Genomic DNA, 18,801 nt, shown 5'->3' with positions numbered 1-18,801 from the left:
GAAAAAAAAATACAGCTAACAATGCTCTTTCTGTTCAGCAAGGCAAGGCTGTTTGTAACAGGGCAAAATTTAAACCTGTGTTTCTTGCTTGCTAGCTGCAGAGAGGCATCTTGTTTGATCGTCAAAGTTTCCTAACATCAGGATGTAATTTTAAGAAGACAAAATAACAATTCTGTCACCAAACATAGCAAAGCATAGAAGGCCTTAAGTGAACAATTGCTACTTTGTTAGCAGTTGAAAGTGGGTTTCCAAGGATGAAGGGATTGATTTGTTTCAGCATGTTAGTTAGAGACGTCTATCTAAAGCCTCCTCCTCCTTGGTTGGCTTTTGCCCCAGTTTGTTTCCCCAGGTTTGAATTTTTTTGCAGTTCTTCTACAAGAAGGTCCACTGCAAGAACTCCTGGGTATAGTATAGACTCTGAAATGTTTCTGAGTAGCATTAGCCCTAAGCATGCTCCACCTTTGGGAAACCCACTCACTTCTCACTTGTTGATTACTCCTTAGTTGGACACTCCTTTCTGCCTTGTTTCTAGGCCAGTTCAGATGAGAGTCTCTATTTTCTTTTTTTAAACAGCTTTACCAATGAATTATTTTGTTGTTTTATGCCAGGCATTGTGTTGGAGGCACAGGATACAAATGTGAGTAAGGCAGACTCCTGCCCAATATTTGGTAGGAAAGATAGTGTGCCAGTTCGGCCTTCTGTGCCTTGTTTTTTGCTACTAGACCTGGACTCTGGAACAGTTGTCTTATGTTAGCAGGTGGCATGGTAGCTTTGTTCTGAGGGTGTGACAGGGACTATGTAGTCATAGCCCCAGCAAAGCCATCTGGTTGTACTGTTTCTCCATTCACCTACTGCTGAGCATCTTGATTCCAAGGTTTAGCCATTGTATGGAAAGGGGCTAAAGCTGATCTGCAAATGTTCATAAGAGATACACATTTTTATATCTTGAGCAGACACTGAAGAGACTGATTGCTAGTTTTGCAAAAAGCAAGTCTAGTTCCCCAGTCAAGTTGTTTTGAATGACTGCAGCAGTGCATGGTGTATAGACAATGTTGACTTTTCTAGGTTTTTGTTCATTGCAAGAGGCATGTGGTTGCACCTTTGTTTTTATGTACTTTTTTCTTACAGCACATGATGAGGAACATCTTTTTATGTTTTTATTTCCCTATTATTCCTCCCTACCTTCCTCCAGACAGGGTCTTTCTTATGGCCCAGACTGGCTTGGAAGTCACTTTGTAGCCCAGGTTGGCTTCAAACTCATTATGTTCCTGTTTCTATTTCCCAAGTAGCTCTGATTACAGAACTGTACCTTCATGCCTGGATTTATGGGATAGTGTTTTTGAAAACTTATTTTAAATTTTGTGCATGTATGTATTTCTTTGTGTGTGTATGTATATGAGTCCAGGTACCCATGGAGGCCAAAGGTATTAGATTCTCTTGGAACTAGAGTTACAAGTGGTTGTGAGCCACCTGGTATAAGTATTGGAAATTGAACTTAGGTCCTCTGCAAGAGCAGTAAGTACTGTTAACTGTTGAGCCATCTATCCAGCCTAGCCTCTAGTTTTTTGTTTTTTTTTTTGCCAAGTATTAATTGATTTGTATTGAATTTTCTGGACTTTTTGTTTTGCTCACTGACTTATTTATCCATTCTTTTGTGAATAGCACATTCTCTATTAGACCTTTTCAAACTCTTTAAGTCAATTTTTATTTTAAATTTATTATTATTGATATTGTTGTTATTATTTGTGCACATGTGTGTATGTGTGTGCTTGCACACATGCACAGGGGACTATGACACAAGTTCTTATGGAACTGAAAAGGGTACTTTCTGGAAGTTGGTTCTGTCCTTCCACGGTGAGTTCTGGGGATGGGATTCAGGATTCAAGCTTACGTGGTAAGCACATGCTTTTCCACTTTGAGCTATCTTGCCAACTGTGTGGTAAGTATTAAAGTTGAGCAATGTCAATGCCACTCTTGTGACTTGGATCTCCTTCATCATTGTGTTGATATTCTAGCTATTTTGTCTCTGTGTTTAGAATCCCTTTGTTGGTAATCCACAAAACAAGCAACATGCTGGGATTTTGAGTGACATTGCATTAACTACATCAATCACATTGAGAAGAAGTGACATTTGACAATATTAAGTCTTCTATTCATGACATAGATCCCTGTATTTATTATATTCTTCTTTGATTTTATTCATTGGCTTTGAATTTCTCTTTACATAGATTTTTTTTTTTTTCTTTGAGACAGGGTTTCTCTGTGTAGTTTTGGTGTCATGTCTATCCTGGATCTCGCTCTGTAGACCAGGTTGTCTAGAAGAACTGAGTGCTGTGGTTCTTCATTTCCAAGTGGCTTCTTCTATTTTGGTCCCACCAGAAGCTTCCTGGGTGTGTTAGTTAGGATTTCTATTGCTGTGAGGAGACACCATGACCACAGCAACTCTTGCAAAGGAAGACATTTAACTGGGGCTGACTTTTATGGCCCAGAGGTTCAGTCTATTGTCATCATGGCGGGAAGCATGGCAGCACGCAGGCAGACATGGTGCTGGAGAAGGAGCAGAGAGTTCTACATCTGGATCTGTAGGCAGCAAGAAGAGAGAGTGACACTGGGGCTGGCTTGAGTGTCTGAAACCTCAAAGCCCACCTCCAATGATACAGTTCCTCAAATAAGGACACATCTTCTCCGACAAGGCCACACCTCCTAATAGTGCCACTCTTTACGGGGGCCATTTTCATTCAAATCACCACATGGTGGGGATGGGGGAGGTAGGGGGGAGTATGGGGAGGCAGGTATAGGGTGTGTGTGGGGATGTCTTCTGTATCCAATGTGAAAGCCGTAGTTGGAGTATTCCTGTGTCCACCCGGCTCTTGTAGCCACTCAGACCCAAGCAAACACACAGAAGCTTATATTACTTTTAAACTGTATTTTGTTTATCTAGTTCTTATATTTTAAATTAACCCATTCTGTAAATCTATACCTTGCCACATGGCTCGTGGCTTACCAGTATCTTTACATCTTACTTCTCATGACTGACAGCGTCTCCTGACTCAGCCTTCCTGTTTGAATGGAACTTTTATTAATTTTGTTGTTATCCATAGCTTTTATTCTCCTGCAGAAACAAAAGCAAAACCCCTTCCTTGATGTAGGATGTATCCAGGTTTCCATTCTGAGGTCAACACATCTTTGAAATAAACCGGTTGGTTTATCTCAGAAGTTTTGTCTGTTGTCCAATGTCTCTCCACAGCTGTTGTTCCTTTCTCATCAGCATTGACAAAATTCAATGTTAATAAAGCATTATGTGGTCTATTTCTAGGAGTCATTGTTATCTGTTGCTGTTTATTTAGCATATCCTTTAACATTCAGTTGGATCTTTCTATCACTGCTCGGCCTGTGGGATTGTGTGGTATACCTGTAACATGCTTTATATTGTAATAAGCAAAAAACTGTCCCATTTTATTTGAGACATGTGCTGGGGTATTGTCAGTGTTAATTTGTACGTAACTTCTAATGGGTGTGTAATCACAGAGTCAGGCTTTTCAGAACTTATAGGAGTTGCCCATTGAAATCCTAACTAGGGAGCCAGGTGGCGAGGGCGCACCAGCACTCAGGAGGCAGAGCTAGGCACATCTCTGTGACTTTGAGGCCAGGCGTGGTCTACAGAGTGAGATCCAGGATAGACACCCAAAAAACTACACAGAGAAACCCTATTTCTAAAAACCAAAAGAAATCATGAATAATTGTCAATGGTATGGTATACAAAATTCAGTCTTCCAAATTCTGCAAAATGAAACACATCCATCTGCCAAATTTCATTTCTTTGTATACCTTTTGGATTACTTCCTGTGGGTAATGTCCTGTGGGTAATGGGAATTTGGTCATAGAAGAACAAGTAGGACATTTTCTTACAATTTACTTGGCTTATTGCCGAATGATGGAGGGTTCTTTCTTCAAACCTAAGATTTACTGGAAGTAAAACTAACACGTGATGGAGTCAAATGTACCATGGAATTTTAACTCCAGAATTGTTCATAAGATGCCCCCATCAATTATAGTTAGGGTCTTCTACTCAGTTCCTGTGGATTGTGCTTTTGAAAATTCTAATTTTCTTTTGCCAAATATTAAGGCAGTTAGTGTTTCCCATGGTTTTACTTCTCTCATGTATCTGTGAATAATTGTCGATCATTTCATTTATTTAGAGTTTTTACTTGCTGGTAGGATGAAAGACCGGTTTTCAAACTTATTAAATTCTTATCCCTAAATGGTGAGTTCCTATAGTAATTTTAGGTGTAACAAGATTACTGAAGAAAAAACTGTGGTCTAGTTCATGTGTACTGTGTAATTCTGTGTGTAGGTCACTGGCACTGTGGTTACCATTGGTGGTGGTTTGTGAATATTTGTGTTGTGAAACAGATTTTCATTGAAAATTTCAAAATCACTAATAATCATGTGAGAAGAAAGTCTCTATTGAATAAAGCTTTTGTTTTATGAAGATAATTTTCAGAAATTGCAGTGGTGGTTGATCCATGGACTTTCAGAACTATTTTTCTTCCTAGTTATAAAACAGTTCCAATATAGAACATTAGAAAGATATGATTTAACAGTCATATATGTCCTCTTATGTGCTGATCTAGTCTTTTCTATACTGGCTTCTCATATGTATGTATGACACATATATGAAACTTTTATACACAATCATGTTAAGTGTCCATTTAAAATGACTAAATCTAATTTTATGAATATGCTTTTGTTTATAATTCTTTCTCTGAGTGCTTAGATTTTTATCCAGGTTTTCATTTACAACTGCAAACATAACAGTTAAATATATAAACATCTTTGGACAGAAGTCTTTGTCTTCATTTACTGTTGCCACAGCGGGTGTTTGGTAGATAGATTCTTGAAGGTGAACTTTTGGATCAAATTGGAGCATTTTAAGAACTGACTCCCCTCAGCTGGACCGTGGTGGCACATACCTTTTTAATCCCAGCACTCAGGAGGCAGAGGCAGGTAGATCTCTGAGTTTGAGGACAGCCTTTTCTACAGAGTGAGTTCCAGAACATCCAGGGCTATACAAAACAACCCTGTCTCCAAAAACAAAACAAAACAAAACAAAACAAAACAAAACAACACAAAAACAAAAAAAAAAAAAAAAGGAAAGAAAGAACTAACTCTCTTCTCTAAATGTAGCCATTTTATTCTTGAGAAAAGGTAGATGAATTGTGCTGTGTGGGCTGAACGGTAACTAAAGAGGTCCTCCCTTTCTCCCTGCCTCTTTTTCTGCCTTTCTTGTTCCCCTCCCTCTCTCCTTCTCTCTCTCTCTCTCTCTCCCACTCCTATACCTCTAGCTTCTCTGTTCCATTCTGCCAAGTGGATGGTTATTGGAATGAGAGCTCATTGTCTCCTCCCCTTCTCTCTCTCTCTGTTCCTGCCCTCCTCCTGTAAACGGAACTGAATGTCTGCAGCTGTTGGGATTACTTACCATTATTTTGATTTTGCTGCAGAGTCCATACCTCTCAGGTGTGTGCATATGACCATCTTGGATATTGGGAATTAGCTGTGGAGGGTTTTTACGGCGGTAACTACTTTACCGTACACATTAAAATGGTCATCACTTTAACATTCAGACTTTGAGAAAAGGTTGTGAAGATGTAATGTGGGTTCACTAAGTGAACCCTTTGTTCCCACCACTATCTGTTTAACTACTTTCATTATTGTAAGAATAACAAAGATTCTGATAGCATGTGCTAATCATTTTGCTGAAGTGTAATGATGGATATAGTTTAAAATGAACTGCATAGTTCATGCAATCACACCTAAGTAGATTTTTAGAGTAAGTAAACACCTGAGTTAATAGACCTTAGTGGCGTTGAAGTTTTCTAGACTGCTGTGCTTTCTGACCCTTCCACCAGGAGGTAATGATATTGCACATCTGTAAACTGCCATTTATTCTTTTGTGCCTTGTCTTTGGCATTTTCTAGCTTTTCTTTCTAGGTCTTTGGGTGAGTTCCTGCTGGAAATATGAGTTCACAGTGGGGCTCTTTGGGCCTGGGCATCTCTGAGCCAGCAGACTCTGAGCAGTCACTGCCTTTTAGAGCAGGTGTGTGTGCAGATGGCATGGGGTGAGGGGCAACCTGCCTTCTGCCTGGTGATGCTGGAGAGAGTGATTGATAACAGTGCTTACTCTGAGCAGTTGTCTGAGGCCGGGAGAGCCTGAGTACCTGGCGAGGTGGAAGTCAGTGGCTGGCAGCATGAATATAGATACTGAAATTAGCTTGCAGTTATAGTAAACTTCCTTGTTAGTACTCTTAACCTGGTGCTTGCCATTTGATATATTCCCCCACCCACCTTGCCTGTGTATTCCGAGGAAGAGGGTAGTAATAGGTATGAGGGTATAGAGTGCAGCTCTCCTGAGTTAGAGGTTTTCTGTTGGCAGAGTTTACGTTAGGGTAGACTCCATGGCTTCTCATTGTGTGTCTGGTTGTCAGTCTGTGTATGAGTCAGGGTTCTCTAAAGGAACAGAACTGATAGAATGAATGTATCTCTGTCTAATCTCTGTCTTTCTGTCTGTCTGTCTGTGTATAGCTAATCTCTATCATGCATGTCTGTATGTATATGTTTGTCTACCTATCAATCTGTCTGTCTGTCTATCTATGTTTGTTTTGCATTCTGGGTATTCTGACGATGGCTATTTTACAATTGAAATGCCGGGAATCCAGTAGTTGTTCAGTCTGTGAAGCTGGATGTCTTAGCAGTCCAGTCTGGTGTTGGAGTTCTGGAGGATTCCTAGAGAGCTGCTGTTGGAATCCTGACTAAGTAGGTTTTAATCCCAGAGAAGTGCCACACAACAGCATAGAGGAACTTGCCAGTGAGAGTGAGGGCAAGCAAGGCAAAAAACAAAACAAAACAAAACAAATAACAACCACCACAACCACCACCACCACAACAAAAACCCAAAAGCTTTTTTCTTCCATTCATTTTATGCTATCAGAAGGGTTGGTCTAGATTTAGGGTGAATTTTCCCACCTCAAATGGTCAAATAAAGAAAATTCCTCACAGGTATGCCTAGCTACTTACGTTTTAGTTGATTCCAGATGTGGTCAAGTTGATAAAAAAAATTAGCCCTTACAGTCTTTTCTTAGAACTTCTGAGTTGGCACATATGTCCTTAGGTCAGGTAAAATAATGCATGGGGGCCAGTTAAGGAGAAAATATTGCCGGGCAATGGTGGTGCATGCCTTTAATTCTAATGCTTGGTAGATGGAGGCAGATGGATCTCTGTGAATTTGAGGTCTACAAAGGGAGTTCCAGGACAGCCAGAGCTGTTAGAGAGAAATTCTGTCTTAAAAACAAAAAACAAAAGAAGAAAATAGTAAAAAACTTTTTCTGATCTCTTTACATATGCTCTATCATAACACTACACAGTAATATGAACATTTACAAATAAATATTTATAAATGCTGAGTAAGCACAGTATATTTTTAATTTCTAACACTCTTTTCTCAGTGTGCCATTTAAAGTACATTCTAGAACTGTGTCACAGGGGTTTGTTGTATTGCTGCTTCTCCTATTAAGGTGATTGCACATTCCTGTGAGCTTAGTATCTACTTGTTCCCTCTTTTTCCCCCCAAGTAAAGCAGGCTTTATTGAGTGTGTCCTGTAGGCCATGAAGTTCAGGACACTCTTCCTATTTTATTGCTAGGTTTTAAAAGTGAAGACAAATGGACTGCAGATTTTTGAAACAGTTAGTGTAAAAGTATCCCCAGTTTGTTGTTTGGACTCCAAGTCATCTGAAAGTTGATAACTGCTTTTAGCCAGTTTTCTGTTTGGAGCTCTGCACAGCAGGGATGGATAGTTCAGATCCACTTAGATGCATCCAATCTGTTCAGTGATAGCAGCTCAGCTCTGTTCCTCTCCTCTGTCCATGTGCTTTACCTGTGAAGCTTTAAACCACTGTGACCTCTTCCTTTTGGATTTAGAAAGTAGTATGTGTTCATGTGTGTCTCTGTGCATGTCTGAGTACAGGTATTGGTTCCCTAGGAGTTGGAGTTACAGGTGGCTGGGAACCACTTGGTATGGGGACTGAGAATCAAATCCAGTCCTCTAGAAGAGTGATTGATCTTACCTGCTGAGCCATTTTTCCAGCCCCCAACTGTGATCTTTTGATAGTGGATTCCTTTTTCTTTTCTTTTTTCTTTTTGGTTTTTCAAGACAGGGTTTCTCTGTGTAGCTTTGGAGCCTGTCCTGGAACTCGCTCTGTAGATCAGGCTGGCCTCGAACTCACAAAGATCTGCCTGGCTCTGCCTTCTGAGTGCTGTGCCACCACTGCCCAGCAAAGTGAATTCTGATGCATTTCCTTCTTCCTTAGAGAGACTCAGTTATTTCCTAGAAATCTGAAATGTCCTTTACTTTCCTTTTTTCTGTCCCTTCTCCCAATCCTTTTCTTTTTCTTTTTCTTTTTTTTTTTTTTTTTTTTTTTTTTTGAGATAAGGTCTCATGTTGTCCGGCTGACTTCAAACTCACTGTATGGCCCAGGGTGGCCTTGAACTCCTGATTCTCCTGCTTTCGCCTCCAAAGTTCTGATTTTACAGATGTACAATATCATCACTGGTTTGAATTTAATTTAATTGTGTGTGTGTATTTTTAAATGTTACTGCAGGTACGTGTGCAGGTGCAAGTCTACATGTATGCATGCGTACTTGGTGAAGATCAACCTTGGGTGCTGTTCTTCAGCTGCCTTGATTTTTGAGGCAGCACACCCCTTTGGCTAGGGTGGCTGGCCAGTGCCTCCCAAGGGTCTGCTTTCAGGAGCATGGTCCTTTCTTTACCCACCCTGACTTCCAGTTTAAGTATCTTAAATGTGAATATGTTTATTTCCCTTTTTTGTTGCAAATATCACTAATCAGATTTCTGAAACCATTTCTTAAAATTTACCAGTTGAAATAAAAAAGGAGTACTAGTGAGGGCCCAGTATTGATAGTATAGCAGAAACCAGAGGCCTTGAACCAGACCAATGTCTCATTACAGTGAACACTTGTAAGTAAAGATGTGTGGACTAAAGGGTGAACTGAGTGACTCACTGTGACACACTACAGCTTCCACAATGAGAGTTTTCTTTTCTTTTCTTTAAAATTTTATTTTGTTTTATCTTGGGGAGGGGTTTCAAGGGCAGAGTGTGGATGTAAGGGGGCAAAGAAATGAATTGGATTGAGATGCATGATATGGAGCCCACAAAGAATTAATAGCAAGTTATGTTAGAGAAAGAAAAAATTATTAACTCTAAAATAGTAAATTGTAGGTGGCAGTGAAGGTAATTATTTTTTATCTTCTGGATGATTTATTAAAAATAAATGAATTTAATATGACAAAAAAGGAGAGTTCTTGTTACTTAATTCCAGATCCCTATGTTCATGTGGACTCTGCATGGCAACACCTGACCTGTCTTCCTTAGCTTTCTGAAGGTCAGGACTAAAGAGTTCTTTCCTGTTCTTGGCATGTGCAGTCCATTTCCTGAAGGTGATGGAAGTCTAATACTAAGAACTTTTCTTAGTGCCTGGACATGTGATACTCACGTTGCTTGAGTCAGAAAAGCTTCTGGATGAGTTGGCATGAGTCTCACCAAGAACCTGCCTTCTGCTTTCATGTGAGTGTCAGCTTTTCACTCTGGATCTGGAGACATGCCCCTTATTTTTCCAGTAGGTGAATGTAGTGGGCAGGGTTCTCTAGAGGAACAGAAAGGGGAGGGTATTAGTTTGGCTTTCCTGGTAGGTTTGTATAGTTCAGCCATGGCTGCTTGATTTAGAAAGCTGATGTCTCTACATTCTGAAGATAGAGCTGAAAGCCTGGAAGATCCCTGTGGAGTGGCTGGTTTTGAGTCCACATAGGAAAGAAGGCCGAAGAGACTGGATTATGATGTTAGAGAGCTGCAGTGATAGCTGCATGCCTGCAGAAGGAAGCAGCAGAGGCAGGTGCAGAGCACAGCCTTTCCCAGGACCTCTTTCTAACTTGTTGGTCCATTGTAAGGTACTGTTTACATTGTGTTGCATGAAGGTCATTCCCCATCAGTTCGTTGTGTCTTCAAATACCCTCAAGGACACACTCCTAGGTGATTCAGGTCCCACAGCTTGACTGTCAAGAATACACATACAGAGAATTCTACCCTCCCCGTGTTTCAGGTGCCATGCTTTAAAATTTGCAGAGGCCCTCCTCCTACAGCATTGTATGCTTTTTCTGTCTTTACTAATGGGGCTTTATGTCAACAGAGGTCCCACCAAATAGGCCACAATCCATGAGATATGTTATTCCCTAGTATACTAAAACTTATCAAGCCTAGGATGGAAGACGTTGTGATTGCCCTTTAGGGTCAGTGGAAGAGCAGATCATTTCAGATTTCTTTATCATGCAGTGCTATTTTTTCCTAACTGATAATTGTAAAAGATGTAGGTATAGTTAACTTTTCTTTTCAAGGCTGGGCAAAAAAATCAGATTGTTGCCTTTAGGACTAGATTTTTCTCATGCTTCTAAGCAAAATCTGACATTGGTAAGAATATCCAGGGTTATTACATAAAGAATACACAAGGCATTTGGCCCACCAACCATTGGGCTGTTAATATCTGTTGGCTTTCTCTCACATATATCTCTACTTTGTTTGGGTGAAAGACTTGCTGTCAAAGCCATTCTTCAGGACTGCTCAGAATAGGGGTCCATTCAGGTGTTTATCAACACTCACACGTTTCTCTTGCAGCTGAGACTAGATGCTGAATTGCAAGGGGAAGAAGTGATCTTTGCATGGCAGCTGGGAACTTTTGTTTTACTATTTACAGGTTCAGTTATGTCACCTGACTTCTTGATTACAATGCCTACTATTTCCATTATTTTCTTATATCTCTGACCAGGTAAATATTAGATAGTCTTCAGTTAAGAATTTTCTACTTTATCATGGCACATAACCAATATGCATGCAGCTATTTGGAACTAAACTTGAACTCAGCAGTTTTCACTTTTCCCTGTGATTGTGATTAACAGTAACATTCTTGTTAGGATGCTGGCCAGTGGCAATGCCTGTAGATTTCTGTCAGCCTCATAGTCTGTGCATTCTGCTGTGTGTGCTGTGTTGCTATGCCATGAAGTAGACTACATATGGTACATGTATTCTGACTTGCTCAGGATGAGTTATTAGTTTGTAATCATATCCTGGGTCAAGGGGCATCTGTGCTCTCTACTGGTACCCATCTATAGCTGGTACTGACATATATCAGAAGTATCCTGGGTCAAGGAGCATCTGTGTTCTGTACTGGTACCCATTTAAGAGCTGGTACTGACATATATCAGAAGTATCCTGGGTCAAGGAGCATCTGTGTTCTGTACTAGTGCCCAGTTAAGAGCTGGTACTGACATATATCAGAAACTGGTTTCATTATTCCCAACTGAAACCCTCTAAGCAACCCTCCTTCTTCTCTTCCCCAGTCCCTAGTAGCCCCCATTCTGCTTTCTCTTTCTCTGAATTAGTCTGTTCCAGGTACCTATAACCACATTCTCTGATATGTTTAAAGTAGATTTGTAAAAGCCACAGCCACATTTCTTGAATTCATGGCTTAAATCACCAGTTAGTCTGCCATTCTTTTCTTAGCTGTGGCCTTAAAGGTATTCCACTGTGGATGGCTATGAGCAAGGTAGGAAATTATGGAGAGTCCCAAGAAATAGTAGTCCTTACTCCTTTCAATCGGGACAAAAAAACCATATTTACACTTCCCAAATTGGACATTTCATGGGATTCCAGCTTTTCCTGGGCTCCAAAGCACCAGAGGTTCTGAGGAATGGGCTGAGATTTATTTTTCAAGTCTTAGGAGAAGCTAAAAGCAGCCTGAAATGTTTAGTGAGTGAAGTGGAATCTGCTCTTTAACAAACACAGATTGTAGACTCAGGGTTAGCTTAGTGCTAGAGCAAGCCCTGACTCAGATACGTCAGGCCCTGAGTTCAAACACATGTTCCACAAAGTGTCAATCAAATTAACAGATAAAACTTCCCACAAATTAGAAGCTAGATGAACAGCAAAGATACTTTCCTTTGTTTCTTTAAAGCTAGGTTACAAGCTTAGCTTTTTTGTGTGTTCATGCATGTGCATGTATTTGTGTGCATGTTCATGTGGGTGCAGGTGTATGTAGGTACACATGGAGGCAGGAGGCCAGCTTCAAGTCTTGTTTCTCAGGAATTGGCTCCCATGGGTGCTAGGAATGGAGCTCAGCTCCCCTGGAATATCAGTTGGTGCCCTTCACTGCTGAGCCATCTCTCCAGCCCCCATCTTTTGTTTTTGAGACAGAATCTTTCACTGGCCTGGAACTCACTAAGTAGACTATGCTGACTGGCCAGAAAGTCCCAGAGATTCACATCTCTGCCTCCCCAGTCCTAGAACTATAGACACGCTCCACCATGCCCAGCTTTTCCATGGGTTCCTGGGGTCCTAATTCTGGGAATCATACTTGTACAGCAAGCACTTTACTGGTTGCATCATTGTCCTACTTCCACCCTTGGTAATTTTGTTGCATCTCACGAGGGATATTTAAATGATGCCAGTCATACTGATGAAAGGGTCACTAGTTTACAGATAGACATCAAGGGGAAATGCACTGATAAATTCAAAGGTCTCTCAACTAACCAACTTATTTCAAAGTCAGAATAATTATTAATTGAACCTTTTCCCCTTCTTATGTTTATTACTTTTTCTTTCCCTGTGTTCTTTTACATTAAGGTTTATGTTTTTCAAGTTGAGTTAATGATATTGAGTATTCTTTCAAAGCACTTGTCACCATTGTGGTTTATTCATTAATTAATGGTAAGGTGATTTTGTAGACAGGTGACACACTTTAATTTATTACAGAGACTGTTCTTGCTAGTTATTGATTAGCGATGAATAAATTACTGCCATTTTTAATCATAAGTTTTCTTTTGGGGTATAATTAATCAGTTTCTGTATTTGTAAGCACCGTGGCTTTATCACCCTCTGTATTAACAGGGATGAACCTGCCCGACTCTGCCACAGGTAAATTTAGGGCAGACGGAGACAGGTTTCCATGCTTGTAGCTTGATCTTGACTTTTATTCAGCAGATAGAAGTGTACGTGCTTAAAAAATGACTTCAAACTGCCTTTCCTGTTGAGTAGGTTTGCACTACCTGCCTGACAGATGGTGTTGGAAGTCATTACTGAAATCATGTGTTTACCTGCTCATGGACATGTGTTCACCAGATGCACCCTGTTTACCCAGGACTGCTTGTTTCTTAAAGAAATATGTGCCTTCTAGAGAGCATTGCATAACTTAGGAGAACAGAAGTTAAGCAAGCCTGAGCTTCCGATTATGTGATTACGTGCCCCTGAATTAGCCCCAGTGAAAAGACCCATTTCATTCTTAAAGAGAGCTCAGAGTGGCCCTAGAGCTCCCTCCGCAGTGCTGATCTTTGCTTCTTTTGATTGTACTTCAATTCTCCACATTCACTGAGTTAGTTAACAACTGCTCACTCCACCCTGCCTTGATTCACTGGCAGCACTAGTAATTAGCCAGTCTTTTAAGGAGATGGCTTGATTAATTATATTTGCTGAGTTTTTGGTAACATGTTCCACAGGTCGTTGTTGAAATTGTATTTGCTCCTTTCATTTCTAAGTTCTGATTTTGGAGGTCTGACATCCAGAAGTGTTTTCTTCATTTTAGCATCCCATAGTGAATTTCTATGCTCACCAAAATAGAAATGGCTGCCTGAGTATTTTGTTTGCTTACCATGAGAACCTTGATTAATTTTTTTCATCTCACCACTGTCTTATTTCACTTTAAAGTGGATAGAGCTGAATGGTAACAACTCCTTTCTAATACGCCCCAAGCTCTCGGCTTGGCATGGAGTCTGTCTAACTGTCTGTAAACCCCAGGAAACAAGGAAAGTTATTGTTTGAGGGTTGTGACAGGTGCAGAACTGTAAGTAATTACAGGTCTGGGCAGAAAGTGGGGCAGGAGTTGCCCAGCAGCTGGCAGGCCTGACCTGTGGCAGGTCTGACCTGAGTGAAGGAGCCTGAATTGGTGGCAAGCTCAGATTCGTTTTATAGTGTGCAGCTCATCTTCTGCTGCAGGAAGAGGCAGTTGATTAAGGCACGATACCAGCTGAAGAGCGAGTACCGTGGACTATTGGGAAAGAGACTTGCCCACTGTGCTGCCTCTGGGATGCCTGCAGGGCCAGCTGGAACTCGTGGGATGTGTTTCAACCCTGATTTACATTTTGGCTGAAGTAAACCATTCAACAGTGAATGTACTCAGTTATCACCGAGGTGGCTTGGGCCTCTTATTTTTATTTTTTCTAAAACTTTTAATGTTACTTATTTCTAAAATATTAAATGTTAGACTAAGGGGTACATGTGACTGTCAAGAAGAGGGAAACAGCTGGAATTATGCAGTTCCTTTGGAATGCCTGACTTCTTTTCTGATGTCGTTTGTCAGAGAACAGAGTTAAGAAGGGCCATGACCTGTTGAAACTAGGGACAAAAAACTCATGACTGGTCTGGGGACATGGCTGTGGCCTGAGTTGTCATTGGCTGGTGAAATGTTTCTACAAATTGGTAATTTTACATTAAAATAAAATAGCCTGTATTTCTGGCTTTGTAGGAACAACCTACTGATACAGCCACGCAGCAGGTGGGTTGGTGAATACCTGCCCTGCCCTTGTAGACACTGGTGTGCCTGCAGCCTCCTCGGTCTGTCAGCCCTGCACTCTGTTACCTTCCTGGCCATGCTGACCTAACGTGACACCTGGACTGTAGGGTGTGTGGGTGCAGAAGTGAGCAAACCTCCGAGGATGGACAGGTGTCAGTAACTGCCCATCACGATTGGTTTGCCTGGGTGCTGTGTTCCTTATCAAGCCCTCCAAGTTCTGATTCTTTCCCCCCCTTTCCTAATACCTGCACTTCCCCATTACTGTTCAAATCATATCCCTGAGATCATCAAGTTGTGCCTGGCCATCCTTACTTAATACAGAAAATGCAAGTTTCCTGGACAGGAATCTCATGACTATTTTCGCACATTGGTATGCTTTGTTTGGCCAGTTTTTCTCCCTTACTTTAGAGGAGATCAGCTTTATTAAAGGAAAAGAGACAATGAGGAAAAGGCATGTGGCCTCTCTTAAAGTCCCGGGCACTCTAGAGCTTGACAGATCATGGTGTAATGTCATGATGGGTGATTTAAGATGCTGTAGTGGTCTTCAGGTAGTGGAGACATGCCACAGGTTAAAAGTTTTCCTGGGAAAATGTAGAGTGTGCCATTCTTCCTCCATGGTTTTACACCTATACTATTTGGTGCCTGTTGTGGATATCGCTCTGTGTCAATAAAGTTCTGATTGGCCAGTGGCCAGGCAGGAAGTATAGGCGGGACAAGAGAGAAGAGAATTCTGGGAAGTAGAAGGTTGGAAGGAGACACCGCCAGCCGCCGCCATGAGAAGCAACATGTAAAGACACTGGTAAGCCACAAGCCATGTGGCAAAGTATAGACTAATAGAAATGGGTTAATTTAAGATAGAAAAAGTAGATAACAAACAGCCTGCCATGGCCATACAGTTTATAAGCAATATAAGTTTCTGTGTGCTTTTTTGGTTGGGTCTGAGCGACTGTGGGACTGGAGGGTAAGAGAGATTTGTCCTGACTGGGCCAGGCAGGAAACTCTAACTACAAATGGCGCCCAACGTGGGGCAAGAGTTTCCACCTAAAACCTGATAAAAAAGATTCTAAAACGGAGCTAAAAACAACGGAGTTGTCTTTCTCAAGGTAGCGGCAGCCTGCCGGTTTGAGCTACTGTGGCGGGTTTCTGGCATGTGCATCTGACCTACAGTGTGGCGGGAATGAGGAGTCTACAAGCGACACTTTACTCTGCTGCGTGGTAGATTTAGCCTTTGCTAGTTTAAAAAAAGAAAAAAAGTTTCTGGGCTATGCACTGCTTTGATAAAACTGCTTCTGATAGTTGATGGTACACATGGCTCCAGACCCAGAGCTGGCGGTAAACTGTACCACCGCCATGTTGGGAAACTGAGGTGGGTGGAGCCAGCAGCCACAGTGGCATTTCAGTCTTACAAAGATGGATATTACACAGAGAATCTGGTTTATGTTGTCTTTGGGATTTTTAACCACAAAAAAGGATTTGATCATAAAAACTGTTGAGTTAAACAAAAATGTAAATTTTAAAGGTAACTTGACTTTGAAATTTGGATATAAGGATATGTTGCTTTGGAAAGGAGTCTCTGCTTTTGTTTCCACAGAAAGCCAGAGGCTGTGGATTTGTTCCAGATTAAGATACATCAGGTTTGATCAGCCAAGACCACCTGAAAGGTCTCCCGATGACACCATGGCCCAGATGATCTGACATCAAAATGGTTTCAAGGCAACTGACTCAGAGGTTCACCCTAATGGACTACTCTATAATCCTAAAATTTTCTTTGTGTCCCCATAAGATACAGCGCCCCCCTCCAGCAGGAAGTAGTAACAAAAACTATGCCCACATTCCCAAAATTATCAAGCTAGCTTTGGAGATGGAATTGGCTCACTCCTTCTCTAAACCCAGACATATTGCTAAAAAAAAAAGGTTAGATTCTTGCGTCCCAAATCAAAAGAACCCTCTGGTGTGGGACAGAGAAAAACCACTATTTTATTTTAAACAGGTTGATTATAAATGAGATCTCTTTCTAAAGAAGAAAAGGGGATATGATACAGATATAATAGGATGTAAGGGTAGATTAAGGAACTTACTTCTAAAGAGCAACAACTTGTTTAAAATGTTTTACATTGGTATAGATTTTAGTCTATTGATACAAACTTAAAGTTAATTTTGTTATACTATGTGTATATTTCTAATCGTGTTTAAGGTATTATGTTTATAGCTCATTTTAAATTGAAATGGATAATTAAAAATAGATTAATAATTAGTCATCTATGATAATCATACTTGTAGCCATGTTAGTTAAGTCTTCTAGATATACATAGACATATTTCAGATAGATAGGTAATCTTCAAATACTTCAAAGACCTACAGAATATGGCATTTAAAATACTTTTAAAATTTAGACTTTCTGGACAGTGAGACATGTCTGCTCCTGGCAGCCCCAATTTACTTCAGAGAGGAGGATGGGCATTAAAGACACTTCATATGGAGTTTCTCTTCACCTTGGCCAAAATAGCCATTTGAGCAAGAAACTGTTCTTGCCTGGACTGCTCGATCACCTGGACATGCAGGACCCATAGAAAGGTGACCACTGAACTTTGCTTTCAAAATGGTCCTTCAGGTTCCTGCTTCACAGAGGAAACTGCCAGACATTCTACAGGACACTGAGAAAAGTGACCGGAGAGACTCTATCCCTGTGGGCTAAAGACAAATGCCCAACTTTACAAAGGAACATTAGGTGACTGTCCAGGCTGCCAGCTGTCTCTGTCTACCCTGCAAGACTCCCAAAAGTTGCTTGCATCCTTCTCCCGGTTCTCAGGTAATATTATATCCTTCTGAGGTCTTTGATGTGGTTGAAGGCTAGATAGTTATAATTTCCTCAGTTATGATAAAAGATAAGTTAGATATAAAACCTTAGACTCACAAATATAAGATAGATAGGATATCTTCTTTAATATTGTAACTGTAATTCTTGCTTGATAATTGTTTTGTTATATGTAATTGTACTATGTAAAAGTTAAAACCTTCCTTAAAAAAAAAAGAAAAGGGGAAGTGCTGTGGATATCGCTCTGTGTCAATAAAGTTCTGATTGGCCAGTGGCCAGGCAGGAAGTATAGGCGGGACAAGAGAGAAGAGAATGCTGGGAAGTAGAAGGTTGGAAGGAGACACCACCAGCCACTGCCATGAGAAGCAACATGTAAAGACACTGGTAAGCCACAAGCCATGTGGCAAAGTATAGACTAACAGAAATGGGTTAATTTAAGATAGAAAAAGTAGATAACAAACAGCCTGCCACGGCCATACAGTTTATAAGCAATATAAGTTTCTGTGTGCTTTCTTGGTTGGGTCTGAGCGACTGTGGGACTGGAGGGTAAGAGAGATTTGTCCTGACTGGGCCAGGCAGGAAACTCTAACTACAGGTGCCTTGACTTTTATGACCCAGTTGCTCTGCAGATCAAGTTATTTCTTTTTGTTTATATGTGAGGGACAGAGCATAGGCAAAGGAGAATTTTGCTCCAATTGTCTATAATCTCCCAATTAAACTGTTTCTGTTGCAGTTTGTATTGCAAAAGTAATGAAAGTTAAGGAAAATCATCTCCATATGGTGACTTCTGGCATATAGCCTGTTCATAAGCAGGGTTGTTGTGAGCTCAGATAACATTCCTGGATGAAATGAGGTAGAGTAGAGATTGGGAGCTCTAGCCTTCAGGACAAACCTAGTTGGTTGCTTTTTGTTAATAAAGTTTTATTGGAACAGACTTGAGTTTATTAGCCAATGTGCTTTCCCACTGTTAGCGTAGAGTTAGGAGTTTAGTTTTGACATAGACCATATGGCCCTCAAACTCTAAAACAGTTATCTGGCAGTTGACTGAACAAAAGTCTGATGTCTTGCCTGTAGAAGGTTCTGTTCAAAAATAAACACAATAGCATCAACTTCAACCAGTTCTTCTGGGCTGTCTAAGATAGTTTTATTGAAAACAAAAGAAAGATAGCCATATAATTCACTCTCTTTCTAAAAAAGGACTTTGTTTTATTGCTTTGTGTGTTGGTGTTTCACCTGCATGTGTACCATCTATGTCCCACATACATGCCTGGTGATGTGGAGGCCAGAAGAGGGTATTGGA

The 18,801-nt window shown here is 40.7% G+C and overlaps 1 protein-coding gene across 1 annotated transcript in view; it reads left to right on the top strand.

Annotated features, from left to right (window-relative positions):
- Cdkal1 (CDK5 regulatory subunit associated protein 1 like 1) overlaps positions 1 to 18,801 on the top strand; it is a 554,248-nt gene that overhangs the window by 101,119 nt on the left and 434,328 nt on the right.

Source organism: Onychomys torridus, chromosome 5 (genome assembly GCF_903995425.1).
Source record: "Onychomys torridus chromosome 5, mOncTor1.1, whole genome shotgun sequence".
In the NCBI taxonomy this organism is placed as follows: domain Eukaryota; kingdom Metazoa; phylum Chordata; class Mammalia; order Rodentia; family Cricetidae; genus Onychomys; species Onychomys torridus.
Note: the sequence above shows the minus strand (reverse complement) of the source record. Positions and strands in the feature narration are given on the sequence as shown.